The sequence below is a fragment of the Callithrix jacchus genome, chromosome 18, assembly GCF_049354715.1.
Source record: "Callithrix jacchus isolate 240 chromosome 18, calJac240_pri, whole genome shotgun sequence".
NCBI lineage: Eukaryota > Metazoa > Chordata > Mammalia > Primates > Cebidae > Callithrix > Callithrix jacchus.
In genome coordinates, this window is record NC_133519.1 from 22,847,440 (window position 1) to 22,862,653 (window position 15,214).

Genomic DNA, 15,214 nt, shown 5'->3' on the forward strand with positions numbered 1-15,214 from the left:
AAACTGTGGAATGATCGAGGTAGCTTTTGGTAATAGGGACTGGGGCTAATTTTTCGGTGTTGATGACAAAGGTTCTGGAATCAAAGGGAGAAAAGTCGAAAAGGAAAAAAAAAAATATCTGCTTACTACATATCGCTGTTCTAAAAAGACAGATATGTGGACAAAGAGGAAATGACAAGGCAGATTTGCAATGATGGAGCCTGTTTTACAGGGTCCGTATTTGTGGTGTGGCCATAAAACAAAGAGAATTTTAATCCCTTCAAAGTGGCCGCCCAGCCAATCTGTGCACAATTCTAAGGAGAATGTGGTCGTTGAGAACATTTTGGAAACATTTTTTGGAGTGAACTTCAGAGTCACTTAATGAACCACATAAAATTTTAGGATAGTGACAAGAGCAACAATTTTTTTCTCACCAAAGCTAGAACGGCCAGCCATTTGTTATCCACTTCTATTCTCTTGACTATAAAATACATGATATTCTAAAAAAAAAAAAAAAAAAATCATCCTAAAATATCTCTGGGGAAAAGACATATCATTAGTGATAGTTACAATCTTGAAAACTACTTACTGAGCTTTCTGAGATGTGCAGACATTTTGCATTCATTTTTTCATATCTTTTTTTCTCCTTTTACCATCGAGGAAACTGAGGCTCAGAAAGAAGATAAACAACTAGGTCAAGGTGGCAACAGGTGAACTGTGGCAGAGCGTGATTTGCATCCAGGTTCACCTGCCTCCAAAGCTTATACTCCTTTCCGTGTGCTACACTACATGAGTACCTCCCAATCTTTGGAGCCAAGGTATAAGCCCTAGAAGCACGTGTTGGCCCTTAAAAGTGGCCATTTCAAAGGCACGATGCTCCTTTGCTTGCAAAAATTCTTGTTTGATTTGTTAAAGGTCTATTGTTTCATTGGTCCCATCTCATTTTATTTCAGATAGAAAATGTTTACAACTGAAATAATGGAAAGTTATCCATGAGCGAACGTGGCAAATGTTGACATTACCATTTGGAACAATGAGTCTCAGGAACTGGAGGTGGGAGGGGTGCTTGTGCTCACCCACAAGAATCTCCAGGGCTATGGCTGGGGGCCTGGACTGAAAACAAGGCAGTGCTTTCTTCTTGTGCTTTTGTGTCCCCTGATATTTAATTTATTTTGAATTTCAGAAAATGAAAGAAGGGCATGAGACGTTTTAAAATTTATTAAAAGGTTTTCCAAAGCTTGTAAAATACTATATAAGAAGACATCCATTTCAATATTATACATATCTTAGCCTTTGTACAGGAAAACACTGACTGGTAAAAGCTAGAGGTACAGAGGTCAAAGAAAACATATCTTTCAATGCCCATTGTTTAATAATTCAATGCAAACCTTCCTTATTATGCCTCTAAAAAAAAATCACTATTGTTCTAAGAGGAGAGCTGGGAAGAGGTTGCAGCATCCGCTGGGCACTGAAGACGCAGCTTGTGAAGTTCCAGAAACGGAAGACAGAAGACGTTCAAACCTGTTCTCTTGTCCTGACTGGTGAGAGACAGCCACTGTTGAGCATCTGCTCGATGGCAGTTGTGGATGGTGGGGGATTCTTTCTGAACAGATTTGTAGCTGCTGTGTAAACAGCTGGGTTTAAGAAATAGCTCCATTTGTACTAGCCTATTGTTTGATTAAAGAATTTGAGTGTGTGGCCTTGTGCCTCTAGAAGGTCAGAGGGGTTGATTATTGGCTGGGTGAAATGCTACCTTTAAAAAGCACTGTAATCTCTTCTCAGCGTTTTGGCTAAGATCAAGAGTAAAGGGTACTATGTGTTCAGGGACTTCAATCTCACCCTCATTTTGCTTGAGTATTTCTGCCCCACTCTTCCTTTGTATTCTTCTTACTTTTTATTACCTGTGGCTAGATGGAAAGATTCACAGGCTCCAGGGAATGTGTCTGTTTTATTCATCAGTGTACACTCTGCACATAGCATAGTACTTGGCACACAGTAGGCACTCAGTGAATGAGCAAAGCAGATTCTCTTGCTGTATTTTGCTCGGGGCTCTGTGCTGGTCCTTGTCCAGAGTTTCTTTGAGTTCATTTGGTCGAATTCCAAATGAAGCAGGAGAATCCATTTTTAATGATGCGTGGACCGGGTGCCACCGCCAGGCCCTTCTTTTCACCATTTGGAAAGCAAACCACTGCTACCCCTTTCTGCTGCTGTCAATAGTATCCTCCCCAGCCCTTTAGAAAGAAATTGGCACTTTGATACATTATTCTTGAAGTCTCCATCAATCCTTCCTATGGAAATGCAAAATCTGGATGATCTCTATGCTAACTGTCTGGGGCTTGGACTCCTTGGGGTGGAAGCCAGGAAGGGATGGAGCCCTGGCCAGTGGCCAATGTCATTAGTATAGGCTACAGAGAGAGCTCTCCAGAGGGGGTCTTCGGTCCAATCCAAAAGGACCTCACTGGATGGGTCTGAAAGGAGACCAGCTGCAAAATGGAAATGAATGTGTTATAAGCAGAGAAGGAGGGGGCAAGAAAAGCCAAAGCTGAAGTGAGGCTGAAGTAGGAGGAGTCAGCACAAGACAAGGTCATGGAAGGACAAGAAACCCTTCTGGGCAAATCCCATCCATGCCACCAAACACAGAACAGGTGCTCCAGTCATATTTTCAGGGCTATAAAATGTCCAGTACTATAAAGAGGGCATTTAAAGGAGAAGACTTAAACAAGAAGAACTGAGGCCACTGAGAACAGAGCGAGGGCATAGGACAACAGTTCTCATTAGAACCTTAAAATCACCTGGGAACATTTGAGACCCATGGATGCCAGAGCCTGCCCCTGGACATCCTGATTTAATTGGTCTGGAGTGGGGCTGAAACATCAGTGAGTTTACAAGCTCCCCAGGTGATTCTTTTTTTTTTTTTTTCTTTTTACTACAATCAGAAGAAAATATATTTTAATTTAATTCAGACTTAAACTTTTTTTTTGAGATGGAGTCTCACTCTGTCACCCAGGCCAGAGTACAATGGTGCAGTCTTGGCTCACTGCAACTTCCGCCTCCCGGGTTCAAGCGATTCTTCTGCCTTAGCCTCCCGAATAGCTGGGATTACAGGTGTCCACTACCACACTCAGCTAATTTTTGCATTTTTAGTAGAGATGGGGTTTCACCATGTTGGCCAGGCTGGTCTTGATCTCCTGACCTTGTGATCCTCCTGCCTCATCCTCCCAAAGTGCTGGGATTACAGGCGTGAGCCACCTCACCCGGCCATTCCCCAGGTGATTCTAATATGCCTCCAGGTGTGAGAAACACTGGCCTAGGAGATCAAGCAAAGGTGACCGTCAAGTTGTGCCACAGAGGCCTCTCACCTGCTGGCGTAGCTCACCTCAGGCACTGGGACCTAGTCCCAGCCTACTCATAGTTTAGAGACATTTTAAAAAGCTGATTTTAGTGGCTCAGGTGACTGGGCCAATTGGAACAGATGCTTCCATTTTCTCCTTTTGCTAACCAGACTATGACCTAAATCAACTTGGAGCCTAAAAGCCTTACATCGTAAGCAGGACGATAGAATTGAATACAACACAGTGGTTTAACTTTAGATTAGTTAAACTAGTCTAGTCAGACTAGGGCTGCCAGCAGCAAATAAGAATACAGACTGCCCGGTTAAATTTTAATTTCAAATAAACCATGATAATTTTTAGTATGTCTTATGAAATATTTAGGACATATTTATACTTAAAAGTATTCATTTATCTGAAATTCAAATTTAACATAGCATCTTGTATTTTATCTGGCAATCCGACTTTAGATTCAAATGCTGTGTTTTAATTTAAGAGCATGGCTAGCTTTTTAGAAAAAAATGGAAAGGATTGGGTTGCTGTAGATATTGAGTTGTGTGGCTGTAGATATTGATTATCCAGAGGCATCCACATTCACACCTGCTTTGCCAACATAACTAATAGTGAAGAGAGACACTTCACTCTCAAAAGTGTCTAATTTGAATGACAAATTATATGGTCATATAATTAAAACAGGACAGAAGAGGGCCCCCACACCCCACCGGGAATGTCATGTGACCATCTGGTGATGGTCAGGCCATTGCTAACTGTCTTTCTACAATAATAATTGGTTGCAGCCAGCTCCAGGAAAGGCATTCTCCCTACAGATAGAAGAAGCCTGAAACTGGTGATCATCAGCTTCCTGATAAGATCCCAGGAGTTGGGCCTGCGGGCTCACACATGCCCACTAAGAGTCAAAATGGCGGAGTTTAACTGGTGTGTGATCTTCCAACGGCATTCCACCAGTAAAGGGAAGAATGTTTCAAGTGAGCATAAGTTCAACTCCAGTAAACACTCTGTGTATGCTCACCTCCCAAGTGCTAGCAGGTCACCACACATACGGACAAACCATCCTCAAGGAAAGCATCAAGGGAGAAGGGTTGAAAGACCCCAGAAGTAGGCCAACGTATAAAACCCTAAGTCAGACCCCACTTGTCCTTCAAGTCACCTGCTTCGACCTTTCCCAAGTGTCCTTCCTTCCTTTCCATCCTGGTCTAAAGCTTTTTTTTTTTTTTTTGAGACAGAGTTTCGCTCTTGTTACCCAGACTGGAGTGCAATGGCACGATCTCTGCTCACTACAACCTACACCTCCTGGGTTCAGGCAATTCTCCTGCCTCAGCCTCCTGGGTAGCTGGGACTACAGGCACGCGCCACCATGCCCAGCTAATTTTTTGTATTTTTAGTAGAGACGGGGTTTCACCAAGTTGACCAGGATGGTCTCAATCTCTTGACCTCGTGATCCACCCGCCTCAGCCTCCCAAAGTGCTGGGATTACAGGCGTGAGCCACCGCGCCTGGCCCTTTCTAAAGCTTTTTAATAAACTTTCATTCCTGCTCTAAAACTTGCCTGGGTCTCTCCCTCTGCCTTATGCCCCTCAGTGGAATTCTTTCTTCTGAGGAAACAAGAATTGAGGTTGCTGCCTACCCGCATGGATTCTCCGCTGCTAACAGTTCCATCATGGTGACCCAGACTGTGAATATTTGGCTATACTCAGTGAGACAAGGTTATACTTGGTAAGTCCTACATACGAGATCTCTGGTTTTCTTTCTGGAAGCCTGAGGAAACGGCATGTGACCTCCACCCCGGCTGTTACTGTTAAACCCATTATAACTTGCTGACTCACTGTTGCCCTTCTCTGAGTAGACCCCGGCCATCCTAGGGCCTGCAGGAGGCTGGGATGGCAACTCCCCTCTCTGCCATCAGCATGTCCTGCACCCTGCTGGGAGTAGCAAGAGCTATAAACCTTTACACTCTCTTGGGTTTGCAGACTCATTACTTGCCCACCGGAAGTGAAAACTAAGGGACGTTGCAGTAAAGCTGCTTTCATATTTATCTATAGCTGGTGTCTTTAATTTGCCTGTAAAGGACAACTTGGCTAGAGGAAAAAAACATGTTCTCAGCTTTATCTTTGTGACTAGGAAATAAGTCTAACCAGATGAACACACTCGACACGAAACTGATTCTGCTGTTTGTTCTATCCTGTCACTCTGTCTGTGTCACTCTAACTATAGTGGCCTGCTCACACATCACGCCTTAGGCATTTCAGAAAATATCAGCCCTGGGCCATGGCCATGATTCAGATATTTGCCCAGCCTTCCTCTCTGTGCATACCCCATCCATTACCGAATAGCGCGTGTCCCTGGACAGCCTCACCGCATACTCAGCGCCTGATGGCGGCCTCAGGTTTGTCTCCTTGCTTTGATCACCAGGCTTTCTTCTCTGGATTATCAGGTTTGACCCTTTTTCTACCTGTGTCTCTGCTTGACTTAGGTCTTATAAATCTCTGGGTTACAGCATTTGTACAGCTCTAAGAGGCGTAAGAGATACACCTTCTGTTATCTTTGCTTTCATGGGACCCCTCAGGATGTTATACCTGAGACCCTCAAGACCTTAGTTCCCTGCCTGTCGCTTAATTGGGATAATCATTCTGCCTAGGTCACATCATTCACAGCACAGCCATATTATTCACGTGTCCCAGACCTCACCATTCTGGGAGTACCACATATAGTCATAGTTCTTGTCCAGAAGAGCAGTCAGTTCAGTCTTTTCTCCTCGTTCTCTACCTCTCCCCAAAAATGCCTGAGTTACCTCCCTTGTCTGCATATTGGCCTCCATAAAGCTGCCTCCTGAAAAGAAAATAGGAACTCTGATGAGTACTTTCAAGCCAATCTCCACATCTGCCGATTTCTAGACTGACCAGAGAGCCTCGCTGCCACAGCCAAAGTGGATGCCTGGTCTCCTGCTGATACCTGCACAGTCTAGGAAGGCCAAAAAGGAAAAAAGAACTCTCATTTTTTTTTTTTTTGAGATGGAGTTTCATTCTTGTCACCCAGGTTGGAGTTTAGTGACACAATCTTGGCTCACTGCAACCTCCATCTCCCCAGTTCAAGCGATTCTCCAGCCTCAGCCTCCCGAGTAGCTGGGACTACAGGCGCCTGCCACCACACCCAGCTAATTTTTGTATTGTCAGTAGAGATGGAGTTTCACCACGTTGGCCAGGCTGGTCTCCAACTCCTGACCTCAGGTGATCTTCCCACCTCGGTCTCTCAAAGTGTTGGGATTACAGGCATGAGCCACGGTGCCTGGCCAGAATTCTAACTTTTTAAAATTAAATTATTATGACCATACCCACTTGCTGCTCTTTGATTTTTCCAGACCCACTTGTGGTTTTATCTTCCCCCTTCTCACAGATCAGGATGGACAATGACAGAGAAAGTTCTCCCAGATAAGCCTCAGCCAGGCTGAGTACCCAACCACTCCAGGCAAAGCAACTGCTCTGAGCTGCCAGATAACCCAATGCTGAGGGCTGTCAGCATGTCTAGATCTCCATGGATCTCCTGTTCCCCAAATCCCTGCTGTGTACTCCACCCACCTCCTGCAACACCACCTGTTACCCTGGCTGGATTGTTCTGACAGCAAATGCCAGGTCCCTAGTGCTCACTGCATCCCCTGTGGTCATGGAGATTTCCCTCCTTGGCCACTTCTTGCCACATCTGCCGCTGGGGCTGCCACTAAGTATCTGGTCACTACTGTGATTTGGGTCTGGTCTTTCCAAGTACCCTTCCATCAAATGCCTTCTGAGCACCCCTTCCAACAGTGTGCTGGGGTAAACAACAGCACAGATGGAAGAGAAGAACATGCTCAAGCAGAAGCAACCACTGAGAGGTGCCAGGGGAGAGCAGAGCAAATTTACCAGATAACCCTGGTTCCTGACGACCTTTCTGTGCCCTTTTCTATCATCACTAATTCACTGAGCCTGGAACACAGTGACTCAAGCCCCAGTGTGGGACTGAAAATAGAAAGGCCAATTCAGATTTCCCTACCCTAAGATGACTTACCATACAAAACCTTTTAAAAATGTAAGCATGGGGTTCTTTGATATTCCTAGAACAAGGTGGATTCAGCAGATATTTAAAACATAATTTAATTCGCCAAAAACTAGACAGTTTTAAAAGGAGTTTGATTACTATATAAGTTACTAGCTAACTATTATTATTTAATAAGCTGTTAGGTTAGTACTAACCTAATTTGTTGGAGGGCAAAGTTGCAACAGCTTGTAAAATAAGTAAATACTGCTGAACGTTTAGTGAGCTGAACTGAACGTTCCCTCTGCTAACTTAGCCAGTTAAGGTATAGGTTACACAAGGTCATTTTTAATGTGTCAGCTATATAGATCTATAAAACCATTTCAGCAGTTGCTGGGCCAGAGAAGAGACACATCTTTATTTCTTTGGACTCTGAGGCATAGACAAAAATCCAAAGGCCAGGTATCTCTAAGTGTAACTTCCAGTGTGTCTTCTCTTTTTGAGACACCCTAGGAGGAACAGCTAAGCAATAGGGTAATGCCACACTGGCCCCTGTGCACTCAAGACTTTGTGTGATCCTGGTTCTATGACCTGGCACTCCTATAGATTCTAACTATCTCTTGCCTGGCACAGTGCCTCCCAGGAACTGCCCCTGCTCTGAAGATACACAGTTCTTATACTGAGTGCCTGTAGGCTTCATTTTCTGAACTATTTGACCTCACCTACTTTATCTCTGTACCTCACCCTCGTTCTCCTGATCCCTTTTGCCTCCACCCTGGATGCCCTTACATTGTTATTTTGTTTTGCTCCTTCAGCTCACATCCTGGGGACACAAAACAGCATTTTGATTCCAATTCCACCACTTAATCATTCTTGTCAATTTACCCTCTCTCAGCCTTACTTTTTTCCTCTATAATAATAATAATGTGTCTTCTCATATGGTTATTATGAAGGTGAAAGGGGGCAAAGCAAAGCACCTGGCACACAGCAGCCACATGATCGATGTTAGCTAGTGTTGCTATTAGTTTGCTTTCCTGAGGTGGCTACAGTTTCAGTCATTCTTCAAGTCTCTTGTTTAGCTTACATTCACAGATTGCTTTGGCAGACTCTTTCTAGGGTAATGTACAACTGAGTAGTCCTGATCCTGCCTTCCACACCTTTTCATATCCAGTCTTATCTTTGTAGCTTAGGCCAGACACAGGGCTCCTTACAATAAAGGTAGAAGGCAGAACATGTTCTTGTAAGTTCTCATGTGCACATGTGTACTAGTCCATTTTTATGCTGCTGATAGACATAGCTGAGATTGGGAAGAAAAAGAGGTTTAACTGGACTTACAGTCCACATGGCTGGGGAGGCCTCAGAATCATGGCAGGGGGTGAAAGGCACTTCTTACATGGTGGTGGCAAGAGAGAAACAAGGAAGAAGCAAAAGTGGAAACCCCTGATAAACTCATCAGATTTCATGAGACTTATTTGCTATCATGAGAGTAGCACGAGAAAGACCAGCCCCAATGATTCAGTTACCTCCCCCTGGGTCCCCCCCACCCCACAACAAGTGGGAATTCTGAGAGATACAATTCAAGTTGAGATTTAGGTGGGGACACAGCCAAACCATCTAATTCTGCCCCTGGCCCCTCCAAATCTCATGTTCTCACATCTCAAAACCAATCGTGCCTTCCCAACAGTCTCCCAAAGTCTTAACTCACTTCAGCATTAACCCAAAAGTCCACAGTCCAAAGTCTCATCTGAGACAAGGCAGATCCCTTCCACCTATGAGCCTGTAAAACCAAAAGCGAGCTAGTTACTTCCTAGATACAATGAGGATACAGGTATTAGGTAAATACAGCCATTCCAAATGGGAAAAATTGGCCAAAACAAAGGGGTTGCAGGGCCTATGCAAGTCCAAAATCCAGAGGGGCAGCCAAATTTTAAAGCTCCAAAATGAGCTCCTTTGACTCCAGGTCATGCTGATGCAAGAGGTGAATTCCCATGGTCTTGGGCAGCTCCGCCCCTGTGGCTTTGCAGGATACACCCTCCCTCCTGGCTGCTTTCACAGGCTGGTACTGAGTGTCTGTGGCTCTTCCAGGTGCATGGTGCAAGCTGTCAGTGGCTCTACCATTCCAGGGTCTAAAGGACAGTGGCCCTCTTCTCACAGCTCCAAAGGCAGTGCCCTAGTAGGGACTCTGTGTGCGGGCTCCCACCCCACATTTCCCTTCTGCACTGCCCTAGCAGAGGTTCTCCATGAGGACCCTGCCCCTGCAGCAAACATCTGCCTGGGCATCCAGGCATTTCCATACATCTTCTGAAATCTAGGCGGAGGTTCCCAAACCTCAGTTCTTGACTTCTATGTGTCAACAGGCTCAACACCACGTGGAAGTTGCCAAGACTTGGGGCTTCCACCCTCTGAAGCCACATCCTGAGCTCTACTTTGGCCCCTTTCAGCCGTGGCTGGAATGGCTGCGACATGGGGCACCAAGTCCCTAGGCTGCGCAAAGCGCAGGGACCTTAGGCCCAGCCCGTGAAACCACTTTTTCCTTCTGTGCTTCCAGGCCTGTGATGGGAGGGGCTGCCCTGAAGGTCTCTGAAATGGCCTGGAGACACTGTCCCCCTGTTCTTGGGAATTAACATCAGGTGCCAGGCTCCTTGCTCCTTGTTACTTATGCAAATTTCTGCAGCCAGTTTGAATTTCTCCTCAGAAAATGGATTTTCCTTTTCTGCTGCATTGTCAGGCTGCAAGTTTTCTGAACTTTTATGCTCTGTTTCCCTTTTAAAACAGAATGCTTTTAACAACACCGAAGTCACCTCTTGAATGCTTTAGTGCTTAGAAATTTCCTCCACCAAATACCTGAAATTGTCTCTCTCAAGTTCAAAGTTCCACAGATCTCTAGGACAGGGGCAAAATACAGCCAGTCTCTTTGGTATAACATAACAAGAATCCCCTTTGTACCTGTTCCCAACAAGTTCCTCATCTCTATCTGAGATCACCTCAGCCTGGACCTTATTGTTTATATGACTGTCAGCATTTTTGTCAAAGTCACTCACCAAGTCTAGGTGGTTCCAAACTTTCCCACATTTTCCTGTCTTCTGAGCCCTCCAGACTGTTTCAGCCTCTGCCTGTTACCCAGTTCCAAAGTTGCTTCCACTTTTTGGGGTATCTTTTCAGCAATGCCCCCTCCTACTGGTACCAATTTACTGTATTAGTCCATTTTCACACTGTTGGTAAAGACATACCCGAGACTGGGAAGAAAAAGATGTTTAATTGGACTTACGGTTCCACATGGCTGGGGAGGCCTCAGAATCAAGCCAGGGGGCAGTGGGGGTGAAAGGCACTTCTTATGTGGCGGTGGCAAGAGAAAATGAGGAAAAAGCAAACGTGGAAACCCGTGATAAACCCATCAGATCTTGTGGGACTTATTCGTTATCACGAGAACAGCACAGGAAAGAGCAGCCCCCATGATTCAATTACCTCCCCCTGGGCCCCTCCCACAACACTAGGGAATTCTGGGAGATACAATTCAAGTTGAGATTTAGGTGTGGACACAGCTAAACCACATTAACATGGAAGGAAGCAGTAGAGATGTCTTACAGGATCACTGCATGATCGATCACAAATGCCAAATTTTATTAAATCAAGAAGCACAGCCCTGGCACAGTAATCCCAGCTGTAATCCCAGAATTTTGCAGCTGTAATCCCAGAATTTTGCAAGTCCAAGGTGGGCAAATTACTTGAGCCTAAGTGTTTGAGACTGGCTGGGGCAATATAGTGAAATCCAATCTCTGCCAAAAAAAAAAAAAAAATACAAAAAATCAGCCAGGTGTAGTGGCACACACCTGTAGTCCCAGCTATCCTGGAAGCTGAGGTGGATCGTCTGAGCCCAGGAGGTCAAGGCTGCAGTGAGCTGTGATTGCGCCACTGCACTCCAGCCTGGGCAACAAAAGGAAACCCTATCTCAAAAACAAAACAAAACAAAAAGCACATTTTTTAAAAATCATAAATGTCAAATTCAGGATGATCTATGTTGATCTTGTCAAGAATAGCACCTAAGAAATTCTCAAAATGAGTACACTGAAATACTTATTTATTTGCTTGTTTATTTATTTTTTTGAGATGGAGTCTCATTCTGTCACCCAGGCCGGAGTGCAGTGGCGTGATCTCAACTGACTGCAACCTGCACTTCCTAGGTTCGAGGGATTAACCTGCCTCAGCCTCCCAAGTAGCTGGGATTACAGTTGCACACCAACATGTTGGATAATTTTTTGTATTTTTAGTAGAGGCAGGGTTTTGCCATGTTGACCAGGCTGGCCTTGAACTCCTGACCTCAAGTGATCCGCACACCTCGGCCTCTTCAACTGCTGGGATTACAGGCATAAGCCACCATACCTGGTCTGAAATACTTTTATAGTCAGTAATGCTTTCAACTGATTCATGAAAATTTCATAAATTCCATTTATGAAATTTAAATCTAAATAGTAAACTGAACTGCAGAGAAGTATGTGTTCCATAATCCTACAAATTCATCTAATATTAGTCTAAGTTAAAATGGTAGTTGGGGGAGACTTTACTATGACTTGGGTTTGAGCCACTACAAATTTTTCTGTTTGGAGAATAGCATGGTTTCATTCAGGGCCCATTCGTTCACTTAGAGATAAAATGGAAGCCTCTCTGTATGTCGTTTCCAGAAAAATACTGGCATTGGCCACCAAGCATCCATGTTAAGCATGGGGTCTGTGTGACCATTTTAACCTTCTTTGATATTGAGAGGTTGGATCTATATCCCTTTTACTTGAATCGGGGTGGGTATAGACAATAGGGTTTGGTGAAAATATGTAATTTTTTTTTTTTTGGCAGGATTAGGAGCAGGGTGAATGAAGAGAGGCGCCTAGGGTGTAAAACTGATAGGCACTCACCATTAGGGCCATACAAGCGCAGGTAGTAATGTGTGATACAACAGTTTTTATGCATGTGCCCATGTCTACATCCAGCCGCATGGCCTTACCCCAGACCTCCTTGTCTTTAGTCATTTAGTCTTTTTTCTCCTTCTAAGCCCCTGATCGGATCCACCCTCTGGAATCTGTATGTACTCTTACCTTGAATGCCTTCTTCCACACAAACTAGATGACCAGGTATACTGTTCTCTGGACCACCCATTGGGAAGATTTTCCCTTTCCAACTGTCTTTCAAGGCCACACCTTAAAACAGCCACAAATAACACTCACCAGTTTATAAGCTAAACTTGGGCAGGTCTTTCAGCTGGTCCAGTGCGACCTCCCATATGATCACACATACAATTCAGTGCAACTGTGGTGGGTGACATGGGGCTCTAGGCTACCTGGTCACGCACTGTCTCATACCCTCAGGTCCTGCCTGGGCTCAATCCCGAATGTACCACTGTTGACTTATGATGCTTTGCTGAGACTACCTGACTTTATGACTTGGTGTATGTGACAAACCCGGCTCAAAGTTAACAGTCCCAGAATCATAGTCACTTGATGTTTCATGAGGAAGTGCTCTGTGCCTGCTAGTAATACCCCAAGAGCTCTTTCTCAAAGGGCCCACCCTTTCTGACGCAGATGGCATGAACTTACTCCAGAATCTTAGAGGTCTGCACTAGGGTGATTCTTTCTGGAGCTTGCCATAAGCTTTTTACGGTATGTTTCCTTACCTGTGATACCGCCAATAACATAAGATCTGATGGATTATGTGGCCCAGGTGACGGGGTTGATTGCAGCAAGGCCGCCTGGACTTGCTGCAGAGTCTTTTCCTGCTTTGGGCTCCACTCAAAAAACTGGAAACCTTTGGTGTCACCTTGAATATTGGCTGGAGCAACATTTCTAGGTGTGAAATGTGTTGCCTCCAAAACCCAAAGTGGGTAGACCAGGAGCTGAGTTTTCTTCCTTTTGGGAGAGAATGCAAAATGAGGCCATTTCTTTTACTTTGGTTTCACCGATTTTCTCTTTTCTTCTTTTGCCTCTCCAGTAATGGAGAGGATTGAATGTAACAAACTCATCACCAGGTGGCTTCTGGGTCTCCCCAGGAACTCTACATTGGTCCCTGCTATTGGTAAATGAGGCACTGAACAATGGCAGTCACCATATCAACCTTGGTGAGAAGTTTGTATAGTTGAGCCCACAACTACTTAGGGCATGGACCCATTAAATAAGGATTGGAGTGTGTGAGAGCTACAGAATACTTCCCCTATCACTTGGATTTTTTTTTTTTTTTTTTTTTTTTTGAGACGGAGTTTCACTCTTGTTACCCAGGTTGGAGTGCAATGGCACAGTCTCGGCTCACCGCAACCTCCGCCTCCTGGGTTCAGGCAATTCTCCTGCCTCAGCCTCCTGAGTAGCTGGGATTACAGGGACGCGCCACCATGCCCAGCTATTTTTTTGGATTTTTAGTAGAGACGGGGTTTCACCATGTTGACTGAGATGGTCTCGATCTCTTGACCTCGTGATCCACCCGCCTCGGCCTCCCAAAGTGCTGGGATTACAGGCGTGAGCCACCATGCCCGGCCCATCACTTTGATTTTTTGATGGCCTTCTCTGCAGTGAGCACACACAAGGGAAACAAATATCCTCATATCCCATGCCCGCTTCAAGATGTCTGTCCCTATGCCATTTTCCAGTCCTCCAATCACCAGTCTTCCAATCCTGTTCTTTCCAGTTGTCTGACCATCCATCCGCTCTCTGTGCATGACTGCCTGTTTGCAGTCCTCACAGGGTGGGTAACCAAAGGTACTTCTTTCAGTTTTGCCCACTGGAAGAATTTATCTTTACCCCTCTCTCACATGCACCTGACTGGGGCTGTAATGCTGCAGCAGGCTACTTCTGGAACCATTTGTAAACTAAATATGAGTTTTTCTCCCTCAGTCAGCTGATGACACCATAAGGTTTGTACTGAGGAACCGGATGCAATGGCACAGGGCTAGGGGCTGTATGAGTCTAAGGCACTCATGCAACTTACTTGTGTCTTTAGGATCTTCCTGAATCCTATCTCATATGAGATTTTCATGTGGTGATGGATTAGTGCTGAGCACACTCCCAACTCAGAACCTGCTGGACCAGACACCACCAAATCCATGATAGGCATCTCCGTTTACGTTGTCACTTGTTGCCTCTAGCAGGGCCCAACAGCAAGTAAGGAATTGTTTCATGGGATGAGAATTGTCATCTGAAGAAGAGAACACAGCTTTGCCCACAAATTCTAGAGTCTGCCCTGTGAGATTCTCTTGCTGGAAGTTGCCAGAAGTGTCCCTATTTGCCATGGATACTTTGAGTATCACTTGATCTGCCAGGTCATATGACCACAAATTGCTATAGAACCTTCTCTTGTTTTGACCCGTATTCAAAACTGGCAGCCTTTGGGTTATTCAGTAAACAGCTTCTAGTGGCCCACAAAATTAGGTGCATATTGCCCCTAAGAGCCATAAAAATCCCCTGCATTTTCATGAGGTTTATATCATGCTCCTGCATAGCACACATATGTTTAGCTAATGTCTGTGGTCCTTGCTGTCTCCTGCCCCTCAGGCCCAATTAGCAAATTATCAATTAATGGAGCATCATAATGTTACAAGGCATGATAAGATGACTAAGCTATCTTCAGTCTAGATGATTGCAGAAAGCAAAAGAGTTGATATAACCCTGAGGCAAATCCTTGCTAATTGAAAACAAACCATTGCTGGTGGGTCTTTTAAACTGATTTAGAGAAAAAAACACTCACCAGATCAATAGCTGTATGTTGGGAGCCAAGGTCTGAGATGATTTGCCCCATTGTATATACCAAATTGGGAAAAATAGCTGCAAAAAACCCACAATTAATTTATAATAACCTATAGTCATTCTTTAAAATGTATCTACCTCCTGCACAATCCAAACAAATGGG

General features: G+C 44.8%; 1 long non-coding RNA gene across 1 annotated transcript; it reads right to left on the reverse strand.

Annotated features, from left to right (window-relative positions):
* Positions 1–1,024: 1,024 nt before the first annotated feature.
* Positions 1,025–10,693, reverse strand: LOC118149211 (uncharacterized). Its single transcript, XR_008477669.2, has 3 exons — positions 10,602–10,693; positions 6,014–6,154; positions 1,025–2,462 (listed from the first exon to the last, which is right to left on the reverse strand). It is a non-coding gene; the product is annotated as an uncharacterized LOC118149211 (long non-coding RNA).
* Between the last annotated feature and the right edge of the window lie 4,521 nt (positions 10,694–15,214).